At 40.8% G+C, this 14,575-nt stretch overlaps 1 non-coding gene across 1 annotated transcript; it reads left to right on the top strand.

Moving 5' to 3' along the window:
* Window positions 1-13,537: 13,537 nt before the first annotated feature.
* Window positions 13,538-13,645, top strand: LOC112752465 (small nucleolar RNA R71). The gene has a single exon (XR_003176901.1). It is a non-coding gene; the product is annotated as a small nucleolar RNA R71 (small nucleolar RNA).
* The last annotated feature ends 930 nt before the right edge of the window (window positions 13,646-14,575 follow it).

Below are 14,575 nucleotides of genomic sequence, written 5' to 3'. Positions count from 1 at the left end.
CCTCTGTAGCTAAAGTTATAGCCGTTTGAGTGTGAAGAGGTCAGGCTGGACAGCTTAGCAATTTCTCCAACTTCTTGTATTCCTTCCACTTTTGCATGCTTCCTTTCTATCCTCTGAGCCATTCCTGCCCTGTAATCTCTGAAAGCACTTAACACACATATCAAGGCATCTAATGGTAATAAGAGAGGATTAATATTAGCAAAGATAAGTCCAAAGAAACATGTTTTCAATTAAAGCACATAATTAGGAAGGCAAATGTAAAACCATGCAAATAGTATGAATAAGTGGGTAACGAGTAGATAAAAACCACTCAATTGAGCACAAGATAAACCATAAAATAGTGGTTTATCAATGACATTCAATGTGTTCAAGGCCATGAGTTACCCACCAGAACCATTGGGCGAATGTATGAGGTTGGATTCACTGGAAGACGCAGTACAAGAGATTTTTGAAGAAGAAGAACTTGAAGGTTTAACAGAGGAGGAATCAACATTTAGCGAAGAGGCTGCAACAGCAGAGATTCATATACAGGGTGCACCAAAGGAAGAGAATGAAAAAAAGAAGCACCCAAACTTGAACTCAAAGCACTGCCACCCACTCTCAAATATGCATACTTAGGAGAGAATGAAAGTTACCCAGTGATCATAAACTCAGCCCTCAGCCAAGATCAAGAGGATGAACTACTCCAAGTATTGCGAAAGCATAAGGATGCCATTGGATGGACCCTCGCTGACCTGAAAGGAATCAGTTCAGCCATATGCATGCATAAGATACCGTTGGAAGACAATGTCAAACCATCCATTCAACCCCAAATGTGGCTGAATCCAGTCATGAAGGAAGTGGTACAGAAAGAAGTCATGAAGTTATGGCAGGGAGGGGTGATCTACCCGATCTCAGACAGTCCATGGGTCAGCCCCGTGCAAGTTGTCCCAAAAAAAGGAGGAATCACTGTAGTCCCCAATGAGAAGAACGAACTAATCCCTACAAGGACCGTCACAGGATGGCGGATGTGCATAGACTACAGAAAACTCAATGAAGCTACAAGAAAAGATCATTTCCCCCTTCCTTTCATGGATCAGATGCTGGAAAGACTTATAGGACACGCATATTACTGTTTTATCGATGGTTATTCAGGATATAACCAAATAGTGGTTGATCCGAGAGACCAAGAGAAAACCTCATTCACTTGCCCATATGGAGTGTTTTCCTACAGGTGCATCCCATTTGGGCTATGTAATGCACCTGCAACTTTCCAACGCTGCATGCTCTCCATTTTCTCAGATATGATAGAAAAATTCATTGAAGTCTTTATGGATGACTTTTCGGTATTCGGAGATTCCTTCCCCAATTGCCTAAATCACTTGGCCCTGGTATTAAAAAGATGTCAAAAGACAAACTTGGTCTTGAATTGGGAGAAATGTCACTTTATGGTGACAGGAGGAATAGTTCTTGGCCATAAGGTTTCTAACCAAGGCATTGAGGTAGACAGAGCTAAGGTGGAACTCATTGAAAAATTACCCCCACCAAGTGATGTCAAGGCAATTAGGAGCTTTTTAGGGCATGCCGGCTTTTACAGAAGGTTTATTAAAGATTTTTCAAAGATAGCCAAGCCCTTAAGCAATCTCCTTGTATCTGATACACCATTTGTCTTTGATGAAAAATGCATGCTAGCATTCGAAAACTTGAAAAAGAGGTTGTCCTCTGCCCCTATCATTTCTCCACCTGATTGGAACTTACCATTTGAACTGATGTGTGATGCATCTGATTTTGCAGTTGGGGCAGTGTTAAGACAAAGGAAAGATAACTTGGTCCATGTAATATACTATGCCAGCAAAGTCCTCAATGACACTCAAAGAAATTATACCACTACTGAAAAGGAGTTGCTGGCAATAGTTTTTGCATTTGAAAAGTTTAGATCGTATCTCATTGGTGCCAAAGTGATCGTTTTCACAGATCACACAGCACTTAAATATTTGTTTGCCAAGCAAGAATCAAAACCAAGACTAATAACATGGATCTTGTTGTTGCAGGAATTCAATATTGAAATTGGAGACAAGAAAGGAGTGGAGAACAAAGTAGCAGATCACCTATCCAGAATCCCTCATGATAAAGAAGGATCACATGATACAAGTGTAAATGAGTTCTTCCCAGATGAGCAGTTGATGACGGTTCACAGAGCATCCTAGTTTGCAGATATTGCCAATTTCAAGGCAACTGGAGCTTTACCTCCAGAAATCAACAAACATCAAAAAAGAAAGCTCATCAATGACACGAAGTATTTTGTTTGGGATGAACCATACCTATTCAAGAAGTGTTCAGATGGAATCCTTAGAATATGTGTTTCAGAAGAAGAGGGAAAAGAGGTCTTATGGAACTGCCATGGCTCGTGCTATAGAGGCCACTTTGGAGGGGAAAGAACTGCAGCCAAGGTGTTACAAAGTGGATTTTTTTTGGCCCACCCTTTTCAAGGATGCCAAGGAAGTAGCAAAGAGCTGCAATAAATGCCAAAGAGATGGAAACCTGCCCAAAAGAAATGAGATGCCACATAATTTCATCTTAGAACTGGAACTGTTTGATGTATGGGGAATCGATTTCATGGGACCATTTCCAACCTCATATTCAAACAAGTATATCCTAGTAGCAGTGGATTACGTTTCCAAGTGGGTAGAGGCCATTGCAACCCCAACAAATGATAACAAGGTGGTCATGAACTTCCTCAAAAAGAATATCTTTAGCCGGTTCGGAGTCCCACGAGCGCTCATCAGTGATGGATGGAGCCATTTTTGTAACAGACCACTAGAAGCTCTTCTCCTACGATACGGGGTAAAGCACAAGGTTGCCACACCTTATCACCCCCAAACAAGTAGGCAAACCGAGATATCTAACAGAGAGTTAAAAAGGATTATGGAAAAGACTGTAGGAGCATCAAGAAAGGATTGGTCAAAGAAGCTAGATGATGCTCTTTGGGCATACAGAACTGCATTCAAACACCAATCGGGATGTCCCCATATCAACTGGTATATGGAAAGGCTTGTCATTTACCATTAGAGCTTGAACACAAAGCCCTCTGGGCTCTCAAGCTACTAAATTTTGATAGCCTTGCCGCTGGTGAAAAAAAGAGTCCTGCAGCTGCAGGAAATGGAGGAGTTCAGATCTCAAACCTATGAAAATGCCAAGATCTATAAAGAAAAGGCAAAGAGAAGACATGACCTCAATCTGATACCCAGGAGTTTCGAAAAGAGGCAGCAAGTGCTCCTCTACAACTCCAAATTGAGACTTTTCCCTGGAAAACTCAAATCAAGGTGGTCTGGACCCTTTCTTGTCACAAAGGTCTCGCCGTATGGACACATAGAAATCATGGAGGAAAGCTCAAGGAGGACTTTCACTGTGAACGGACAAAGGCTCAAGCATTACATGGGCAACATGAGGGAAAGCCCCAAAGTGAAATATCATCTCAACTGATGGAGAAATCGTCGAGTTAGCGACGCTAAAAGAGCGCTTCATTGGGAGGCAACCCAACCTAAGGTAGTTTCCTTTTCATGATCATTTCAATAAAATTTACAAGTAGTTTACCCTGTATTGCGAGGAGCTAAGTTTGGTGTTGCACACCAAAACAATCCAAGAGTGAATGTGTAATTCTAAGTTTGGTGTTCCATCAAAGATTTCAGTTAGAATCACGCTACACCTCTTCAAGAGCAAATTGCTAGCCCCAACCAATCAGGGAAACCACTTGACAAGAGTTTAGTTTCTAGTTCATAGTCGTTTTAGTAATAAAAGCACATAAGATCCTCTGCATGTATTCAATCTGTTGCATTAGGCAAGGAACTAAGTTTGGTGTTCACACACCAAATCAGGTTCAGAAACTCACAAGCATGCATGCATGCTAACTAATTCTCAAGTGCTTTGGGAACAAGCAACTTCCAATAACTTTGCAGGAATTCAATCAAATCTTTGGGAACAACGGTGCACCATCATCCAAGGAAGCAAAGAAGGATGCAAAAGCTATGGACGATGACAACAAAGGGATGGCTAGAAGTCACCACCAAAAGGTTGTATTGTTACTTGATTCCATATGCTTGGAAATGCTCAAATTGGAAGTCTAAATGTATCCCTGATTATTAGCTACTCTTCAGTTTACATCACTAGGATTTAATGTTCGTTTTTTCCCGCCTTTGTCATATGTGTGCTGTGCCAAGCTATCTGCTGCATTTTCACCTTGCTTACTTGTATGCTTGTCCTTTAAGTCAAATAAAAAGAGATGTTATGAAAGACCAGAGTGATGTTCAATTTGTGGAGTAAGTTCTTAAGCTTGTGGTGTAGTAATTACTTAGCTAAGTTAGTTCACCAACAAGGTAGGAAGGCAACTACCTGTCTTGAATCATATGCTTGAAACACACCCCATGAGACTAGCTAAATAACAAGATCCTAATAAGAAAAGGGGAAAGAAAAATGAAAGTTGAGAAATAAAGAAAAAGAGTAAGAAATAAGGCTAGGCACCAAGGGTTAAATCTTAAGGCATGTGTCTGTGGTGCTCTTGTGCAAAGGATATACATGGATGAATAAGCTCTCAGAGGTGCCTTATCACTTGGTAACTTGGGTTAACTAACCCGGGATTATCAGCTGAAAGTCCACTATCAAGAGTAATCCTTGCTACAGAGCACTTAGTAACCCAAAGAGGTGCTGGACACCAAGGTCTCAAGAAGAAAAATAACAAACCATGTGCCTGTGATGTGAATGTATGGGGGAAAGAGACTTGAGGGAGTAAGTCCTTAGGGGTGTCTTAACACCTAGCACCTTGAACCAACTGGTTCGGGAGTGCTGGCTAAAAGCTTATATTAAAGAGTCACCCTCTTACAGAGCATCTAGTCTAAAGAACACAATCAAACCCTAAAAAGACAAAGGGATCAATGAATAAAAGTCTCATAGGGTACAATCAAGTGAGTATTCCAGGGCATGGTAAAGGTCTGAAAGCCAATGAAGGAATGAACCTAAGTTGCTGTGCATGAAACCCCATAAAACCAAGGACATGACTTCCACAATAATGACTCATTTCTCTTGTCATTTCATTCATCATTCTCATGTTTCAGTACTTGCTTAGGGACAAGCAAGCTTTAAGTTTGGTGTTGTGATACCAGGGCATTTTGGCCAATTTCACTGACCTTTTCTTTACTGTTTTATGGTAGTTTCATGCATTTTCTTAGTTAATAAGAAAGTTTTGGGTAGATAATCACTTACATCTTGATTCAAGCAAACATTGTAAATTTCATGTGATTTTATGAGAATTATGCATGAATTGAAGGATAAATTGGATAATGCATGTCTCATAACTTGGATTAGAGCTTTGATGCACTTTATTTGCTTGGTTTCAGGACAAAGGAAGCAAGGAAGAGCCACATTAGCAGTCACGTTAAACGTTAATCTAATTAACGTGACCACTAACGTGGAATGGGAATAAACTTGCAACGTTAATGAGAAAAGTGATTGCCAATAGCGCCTTCGAAACCATCATGGCCCACGTTAATTGCCACATTAACTACATTAATGTGGTAGTTAATGTGGAGAGAAAGGGAGCTCCAGCATTAGTGGTAAAAGTGAATATCACTAACGCTCCAAATTGGCAATTGGCCACGTTAAGAGTCACGTTAACTCAGTTCATGTGAACTCTAATGTGGAAAAGGAAGACAATGCCAACGTTAGTGACACTCACCTTTGTCACTAACGTTGGACTAAGCCCAATTGGCCACGTTAAGAGTCACATTAACTACATTAACGTGTACTCTAACGTGGGAGGAGCAAGGAATCACCAACGTTAGTGACACTCACCTTTGTCACTAACGTTGGACCAAGCCACTATGAGCCACGTTAGTTGCCATGTTAATGGCATTAACGTGGAAGCTAACGTGGAGGAAAGAAATAATGAACCAACGTTAGTGACACTCACCTTTGTCACTAACGTTGGAGATGGCAACCACCACCACGTTAGTGGCCACTTTAAGACAATTAACGTGAGGCACTAACGTGAGAAGGGGCGTTTGGAGCGTTAGTGACAAAGGTAAGTGTCACTAATGCCCTCGAGGCTAAGGCATGCCCACGTTAAAAGTCACGTTAGTTATACTAACGTGGACTCTAACGTGAGAAAAGGGGGGCTAAGAGTAACGTTATTGGCAAAGGTGAACGCCAATAACGCTCGCGATGGACCAAGAGGCAACGTTAGTGGTCACGTTAGTGCCACTAACGTTGAAGTTAACGTGAACCATCTTGGGCTAGGAACGTTAGTGAAAAAGGTGATTGTCACTAACGTTCTCGAACCCACATTTTCACTTAACGTTAATGCCACTAACGTCCTAGCTAAAGTCCATGCCTACTTCACACTTTCTCTGCAAGTAAAGCTGAGCCCACTGAAGATTCCAAACTGCTTCAACTCAAGATCCAAAGGCCCATATCCAAAGACTTGAAGAGCCAACTAGAATATAAGAAGAGTTGTATATATAGGAGTAGTTTTGAACTAGAGAAGAGAGCTTTTTGCATTAGGAGAACTACTCTCTGTATAATTTTACTTTTTCTGCACTTTAGTTTTACTTTGAGAATGTATTTTCCATCTTTGCTTTCAATTTCCAGAGCTATGAACAACTAAACCCCTTTTATTGGGTTAGGGAGCTCTGTTGTAATTTGATGGATCAATAATAGTTTTCATTATTCTTCTTCTTTCTTTTCTCTTGATTTTACTAGAAAGCTTTCAATCTTCATCCAATTGGGTAGTTGTCTTGGAAAAGAAGCTATTCATACTTGGATCTCTTCGAAACCTTTGAAGAGGAATGAAGAGATCATGCTAGAAATGCTTTCTCATGTTGGACCAAATTGGGGTTTGGATGGATATAGTGACATATAATCCTACAAACATTTTGATTTATGAATACATGTGGTATAATCAGTGACTGGTACGCGAAATCGTGATTACACTTTAATTATGTAAAGTTCATCGCTCTTTCTTTCCCTGGCAATGGCTCCAAAAACGTGGTGCCAGTACCATGGTTCACAATTCCGTGTAACTAACCAGCAAGTGCACTGGGTCGTCCAAGTAATACCTTACGTGAGTAAGGGTCGAATCCCACGGAGATTGTTAGTATGAAGCAAGCTATGGTCACCTTGCAAATCTCAGTTAGGCAGATATAAATTGATAATGGTGTTTTCGAATAATAATTAATAGAATAGGGATAGAAATACTTATGTAATTCATTGGTGAGAATTTCAGATAAGCGAATGGAGATGCTTTCGTTCCTCTGAACCTCTGCTTTCCTGCTATCTTCATCCAATCAGTCTTACTCCTTTCCATGGCTGGCTTTATGTGATACATCACCACTGTCAATGGCTACTTTCGGTCATCTCTCGGGAAAATGATCCAATGCCCTGTCACGGCACGGCTAATCGTCTGGAGGCATCACCCTTGTCAATGGCTTCATCTTATCCTCTCAGTGAAAATGGTCAACGCACCCTGTCACGGCACGGCTATTCATCTGTCGGTTCTCGATCATGCTGGAATAGGATATACTATCCTTTTGCGTCTGTCACTAACGCCCCGCAATCGCGAGTTTGGAGCTCGTCACAGTCATTCATTCATTGAATCCTACTCGGAATACCACAGACAAGGTTTAGACTTTCCGGATTCTCTTGAATGCCGCCATCATTCTAGCTTACACCACGAAGATTCTGGTTAGGAGATCTAAGAGATACTCATTCATTCGAAGGTAGAACGGAAGTGGTTGTCAGGCACGCGTTCATAGGGAATGATGATGATTGTCACGTTCATCACATTCAGGTTGAAGTGCGAATGAATATCTTAGAAGCGAAATAAGATGAATTGAATAGAAAATAGTAGTACTTTGCATTAATCTTTGAGGAACAGTAGAGCTCCACACCTTAATCTATGGAGTGTAGAAACACTACCGTTGAAAATACATAAGTGAAAGGTCCAGGCATGGCCGAAATGGCCAGCCCCCTAAAACGTGATCAATAGTCTCCTAAGATGAACAATGGATTAAAACTGAGACCAAAGATGTCTAATACAATAGTAAAAGGTCCTATTTATAATAAACTAGCTACTAGGGTTTACATGAGTAAGTAATTGATGCATAAATTCACTTCCGGGGCCCACTTGGTGTGTGCTTGGGCTGAGCTTGAGTGTTGCACGTGTAGAAGTCCTTCTTGGAGTTGAACGCCAGCTTTTGTGCCAGTTTGGGCGTTCAACTCTGGTTTTGGCTCCTTTTCTGGCGCTGGACGCCAGATTTGGGCAGAAAGCTGGCATTGAACGCCAGTTTACGTCATCTATTCTTGGCCAAAGTATAGACTATTATATATTGATGGAAAGTCCTGGATATCTACTTTCCAACGCAATTGGAAGCGCGCTATTTCAAGTTCTGTAGCTCCAGAAAATCCACTTTGAGTGCAGGGAGGTCAGAATCCAACAGCATCAGCAGTCCTTTTTCAACCTCTGAATCTGATTTTTGCTCAAGTCCCTCAATTTCAGCCAGAAAATACCTGAAATCACAGAAAAATACACAAACTCATAGTAAAGTCCAGAAATGTGAATTTAACATAAAAACTAATGAAAACATCCCTAAAAGTAACTAGATCCTACTAAAAACATATTAAAAATAATGTCAAAAAGCGTATAAATTATCTGCTCATCACAACACCAAACTTAAATTGTTGCTTGTCCCCAAGCAACTGAAAATCAAATAGGATAAAAAGAAGAGAATATACTACAAATTCCAAACTATCAATGAAACAGAGCTTCAATCATATGAGCGGGACTTATAGCTTTTTGCCTCTTGAATAGTTTTGGCATCTCACTTTATCCATTAAGGTTCAGAATGATTGGCATCTATAGGAACTTCAGATTTCGAATAGTGTTATTGACTCTCCTAGTTCAGTATGATGATTCTTGAACACAGCTTCTTTATGAGTCTTGGCCGTGGCCCTAAGCACTTTGTTTTCCAGTATTACCACCGGATACATAAATGCCACAGACATATAATTGGGTGAACCTTTTCAGATTGTGACTCAGCTTTGCTAAAGTCCCCAATTAGAGGTGTCCAGGGTTCTTAAGCACACTCTTTGTTTTTGCTTTAGACCTTGACTTTAACCGCTCAGTCTCAAGTTTTCACTTGACACCTACACGCCACAAGCACATGGTTAGGGACAGCTTGGTTTAGCCGCTTAGACCAGGATTTTATTCCTTTAGGCCCTCCTATCCACTGATGCTCAAAGCCTTGGGATCCTTTTTATTTCCCTTGCCTTTTGGTTTTAAGGGTTATTGGCTTTTTCTGCTTGCTTTTTTTTTTTTCTTTCTATTTTTTTTCGCCTATTTTTTTTTCTGCAAGCTTTGTTCTTTGCTGCTTTTTCTTGCTTCAAGAATCATTTTTATGATTTTTCAGATTATCAAATAACATGTCTCCTAGTCATCATTCTTTCAAGAGCCAATATATTTAACATTCTTAAACAACAACTTCAAAAGACATATGCACTGTTCAAGCATTCATTCAGAAAACAAGAAGTATTGTCACCACATCAATATAATTAAACTAAGTTCAAGGATAAATTCGAAACTCATGTACTTCTTATTCTTTTGAATTAAAACATTTTTCATTTAAGAGAGGTGATGGATTCATAGGACATTCATAACTTTAAGACATAGTTACTACTACTAATGATCATGTAATGAAGACACAAACATAGATAAGCATATAACATAGAAAACGAAAAACAGAAGAATTAAGAACAAGGAATGAATCCACCTTAGTGATGGTGGCGTTTCCTTCTTGAGGAACCAATGATGTCCTTGAGCTCTTCTATGTCTCTTCCTTGTCGTTGTTGCTCCTCCCTCATTGCTTTTTGATCTTCTCTTATTTTATGAAGCATGATGGAGTGCTCTTGATGTTCCACCCTTAGTTGTCCCATATTGGAACTCAATTCTCCTAGGGAGGTGTTGATTTGCTCCCAATAATTTTGTGGAGGAAAGTGCATTTGAGGCATCTCCGGGATCTCATGGAAATGAGCTTCTTGCGCCTCTTGAGCTCCATGACTGGGCTCTCTTGCTTGCTCCATCTTTTTCTTAGTGATGGGCTTGTCCTCTTTGATGAGGATATCTCCCTCTATGTCAATCCCAGCCGAATTGCATAGGTGACAAATGAGGTGAGGAAAGGCTAACCTTGCCATAGTGGAGGACTTGTCAGCCACCTTGTAGAGTTCTTGAGGTATAATCTCATAAACTTCCACCTCTTCTCCAATCATGATGCTATGGATCATGATGGCCCGGTCTATAGTAACTTCAGATCGGTTGCTAGTGGGAATGATTGAGCATTGAATAAACTCCAACCATCCTCTAACTATAGGCTTGAGGTCCAATCTTCTTAGTTGAACCGGCTTGCCTTTGGAGTCAATCTTCTATTGAGCTCCTTCTACACATATGTCCATAAGGACTTGGTCCAACCTTTGATCAAAGTTGACTCTCCTTGTGTAGGGGCGTGCGTTCTCTTCCATGTTTGGCAAGTTGAACGCCAACCTCACATTCTCCGGACTAAAATCTAAGTATTTCCCCTGAACCATTGTAACATAGTTCTTTGGATCCGGGTTCTTACTTTGATCATGGTTCTTGGTGATCCATGCATTAGCATAGAACTCTTGAACCATTAGGATGCCGACTTGTTGGATGGGATTTGTTAGAACTTCCCAACCTCTTCTTTGAATTTCATGTCGGATCTCCGGATACTCATTTCTTTTGAGTTTGAAAGGGACCTCAGGGATCACCTTCTTCTTGGCCACAACATCATAGAAGTGGTCTTGATGGGCTTTGGAGATGAACCTTTCCATCTCCCATGACTCGGATGTGGAAGCTTTTGTCTTCCCTTTCCCCTTTCTAGAGGATTCTCCGGTCTTAGGTGCCATCAATGGTAATGGAAAAACAAAAAGTTTATGCTTTTACCACACCAAACTTAGAATTTTTCTCGCCCTCGAGCAATAAAAGAAAGAATAGATGAAGAAGAAGAAGAAATGGAGGAGAGGGAGAGTGGGGAGTATTTCGGCCAAGAAGGGTGTAGAGGGGTGTGTTGTGTGAATTTGATGAAGAATGGAGGGCTTTATATAGGGAAGGGATGGGGGGAAAGGTTTCGGCCATATGGGTGGGTTTGGGTGGGAAATTGGTTTTGAATTTTTGAAGGTAGGTGGAGTTTATGAGGTAGGTTTATGGGGAAGAGTGGATGGATGTGAGTGGTGAAGAGGTGATGGGGAAGAGAGTTTGAGGTGATTGGTGAAGGGTTTTTGGGGAAGAGTGTTTATGGGGTTGTGTGAAAGAGAGTGGTGAGAAGAGTTGAGTGGAGGTAGGTGGGGATCCTGTGGGATCCACAGATCCTGAGGTGTTCAAGGATTTACATCCATGCACCCATTAGGCATGTAAAAATGCCTTTGCACACAACTCTGGGCATTCAGCGCCAAGTTGGTGGCCATTTTGGGCGTTCAACGCCCATTTGTGTGCCATTTCTGGCGTTGAACACCAGAACCATGTCTGTTCTGGCGTTCAGCGCCCAGAAGCTGCCCATTTTGGGCGTTTAACGCCAGAACCATGCTCTGTTCTGGCGTTTGAACACCAGACAGATGCTCCTCCAGGGTGTGATTTTTCTTCTGTTGTTTTTGATTCCGTTTTCAATTTTTATATTTATTTTGTGACTCCACATGATCATGAACCTAAGAAAACATGAAAAACAAGAATAATAGAGTTAGATAAATAAACATTGGGTTGCCTCCCAACAAGCGCTTCTTTAATGTCAATAGCTTGACAGTGGGCTCTCATGGAGCCTCACAGATGTTCAAAGCATTGTTGAAACTCCCCAACACCAAACTTAGAGTTTGGATATGGGAGTTCAACACCAAACTTAGAGTTTGGTTGTGGCCTCCCAACACCAAACTTAGAGTTTGACTGTGGGGGCTTGGGTTGACTCTGCTTTGAGAGAAGCTTTTCATGCTTCCTCTCCATGGTTGCAGAGGGAGATCCTTGAGTTTTAAACACAAGGGAGTCCTCATTCCATTGAAGGACTATTTCACCTCTGTCAACATCAATCACAGCTCTTGCTGTGGCCAGGAAAGGTCTTCCTAGGATGATGGATTCATCCTCTTCCTTTCCAGTATCCAGGACTATGAAATCAGCAGGGATGTAAAGGCCTTCAACCTTTACTAACACGTCCTCTACTTGTCCATAAGCCTATTTTCTTGAACTGTCTGCCATCTCTAATGAGATTTTAGCAGCTTGCACCCCATAGATTCCCAGTTTCTCTATTACAGAGAGGGGCATGAGGTTTATTCCTGAACCAACGTCACATAGAGCCTTAAAGATCATGGTGCCTATGGTACAGGGTATTATGAACTTTCCAGGATCCTGTCTCTTCTGAGGCAATGTCAGTTGATCCAGATCACTTAGTTCATTGATGAACAAGGGAGGTTCCACTTCCCAAGTATCAATGCCAAATAATTTGGCATTCAGCTTCATGATTGCACCAAGAAACTTGGCAGTTTGCTCTTCAGTAACATCCTCATTCTCTTCAGAAGAGGAATACTCATCAGAGCTCATGAAGGGCATAAGGAGGTTCAATGGAATCTCTATGGTCTCTAGATGAGCCTCAGAGTCCTTTTGTTCCTCAGAGGGAAGCTCCTTATTGTTCACTGGACGTCCTAGGAGGTCTTCCTCCTTGGGATTTGCGTTCTCCACTCCCCTTGTAGGTTCGGCCATGGTGCTTATGTCAATGGCCTTGCACTCTCCTTTTGGGTTCTCTTCTGTATTGCTTGGGAGAGTACTGGAAGGGATTTCAGTGATCCTTTTACTCAGCTGGCCCACTTGTGCTTCCAAATTTCTAATGGAAGACCTTGTTTCATTCATGAAGCTCACAGTGGCCTTGGATAGATCAGAGACTAGATTTGCTAAATTAGAAGCATTTTGTTCAGAGTTCTCTGTCTGTTGCTGAGTGGATGATGGAAAAGGTTTATTATTGTTAAACCTGTTTCTTCCACCATTATTAAAGCCTTGTTGAGGCTTTTAATCCTTCCATGAGAAATTTGGATGATTTCTCCATGATGAGTTATAGGTGTTTCCATAAGGTTCACCTAAGTAATTCACCTCTGCTATTGCAGGGTTCTTAGGATCATAAGCTTCTTCTTCATAAGAAGCCTCTTGAGTACTGTTGGATGCAGCTTGCATTCCATGCAGACTCTGAGAGATCATATTGACTTGCTGAGTCAATATTTTATTCTGAGCCAATATGGCATTCAGAGTATCAATCTCAAGAACTCCCTTCTTCATAGGCGTCCCATTACTCACAGGGTTCCTTTCAGAAGTGTACATGAACTGGTTATTAGCAACCATGTCAATGAGTTCTTGAGCTTCTGCAGGCGTTTTCTTTAGGTGAATGGATCCACCTGCAGAAGTGTCCAGTGACATCTTTGATAGCTCAGATAAACCATCATAGAATATATCTAGGATGGTCCATTCTGAAAGCATGTCAGAAGGACACTTTTTGGTCAACTGTTTGTATCTTTCCCAAGCTTCATAGAGGGATTCACCTTCTTTCTGTCTGAAGGTTTGAACATCAGCTCTAAGCTTGCTCAGCTTTTGAGGAGGAAAGTACTTGGCTAAGAAAGCCGTGACCAGCTTATCCTAAGAGTTCAGGCTGTCTTTGGGTTGAGAATCCAACCATAATCTAGCTCTGTCTCTTACAGCAAAAGGGAAAAGCATGAGCCTGTAGACTTCAGGATCTACTCCATTAGTCTTAACAGTATCACATATCTGCAAGAATTCAGTTAAGAACTGAAAAGGATCTTCAGATGGAAGTCCATGAAACTTGCAGCTGCTGCATCAGAGAAACTAATTGAGGTTTCAGCTCAAAGTTGTTTGCTCCAATGGCAGGAATGGAGATGCTTCTTCTATGTAAATTGGAATTAGGTGCAGTAAAGTCACCAAGCATCTTCCTTACATTATTATTATTTTCGGCTACCATCTCCTCTTCCTGTTTGAAAATTTCTGAAAGGTTATCTCTGGATTGTTGTAATTTAGCTTCTCTTAATTTTCTCTTCAGAGTCCTTTCAGGTTCTGGATCTGCTTCCACAAGAATGTTCTTATCCTTGCTCCTGCTCATATGACAAAGAAGAGGGCACAGAAAAATAATAATAATAATAATAGAGATCCTTTATACCACAGTATAGGGATCCCTTTGTAAGTGGAAGAAAAGGGGGAGACAAAGAATGTAATATAATGGAAGAAACACAACTGTGAGGAGGGTTGAGATGTGAGATGAGATGTTAGTAAATGAATAAATAAATAGAATAAGATGGGAGAAGGAGAATTTTCGAAAAATATTTTTGAAAAAGAGTTAGTGATTTTCGAAAATGGTTTTTGAAAAATGTTAGTATTTTTCGAAAATTTTTAAAATCAAAAATAAAAATAAGAATAATTAGTTAATTAAAAAGAAATTTTTGAAAAAGAGGGAAGATATTTTCGAAAATTAGAGAGAGAGAATTAGTTAGGTAGTTTTGA

The sequence above is a fragment of the Arachis hypogaea genome, chromosome 15, assembly GCF_003086295.3.
Source record: "Arachis hypogaea cultivar Tifrunner chromosome 15, arahy.Tifrunner.gnm2.J5K5, whole genome shotgun sequence".
In the NCBI taxonomy this organism is placed as follows: domain Eukaryota; kingdom Viridiplantae; phylum Streptophyta; class Magnoliopsida; order Fabales; family Fabaceae; genus Arachis; species Arachis hypogaea.
Note: the sequence above shows the minus strand (reverse complement) of the source record. Positions and strands in the feature narration are given on the sequence as shown.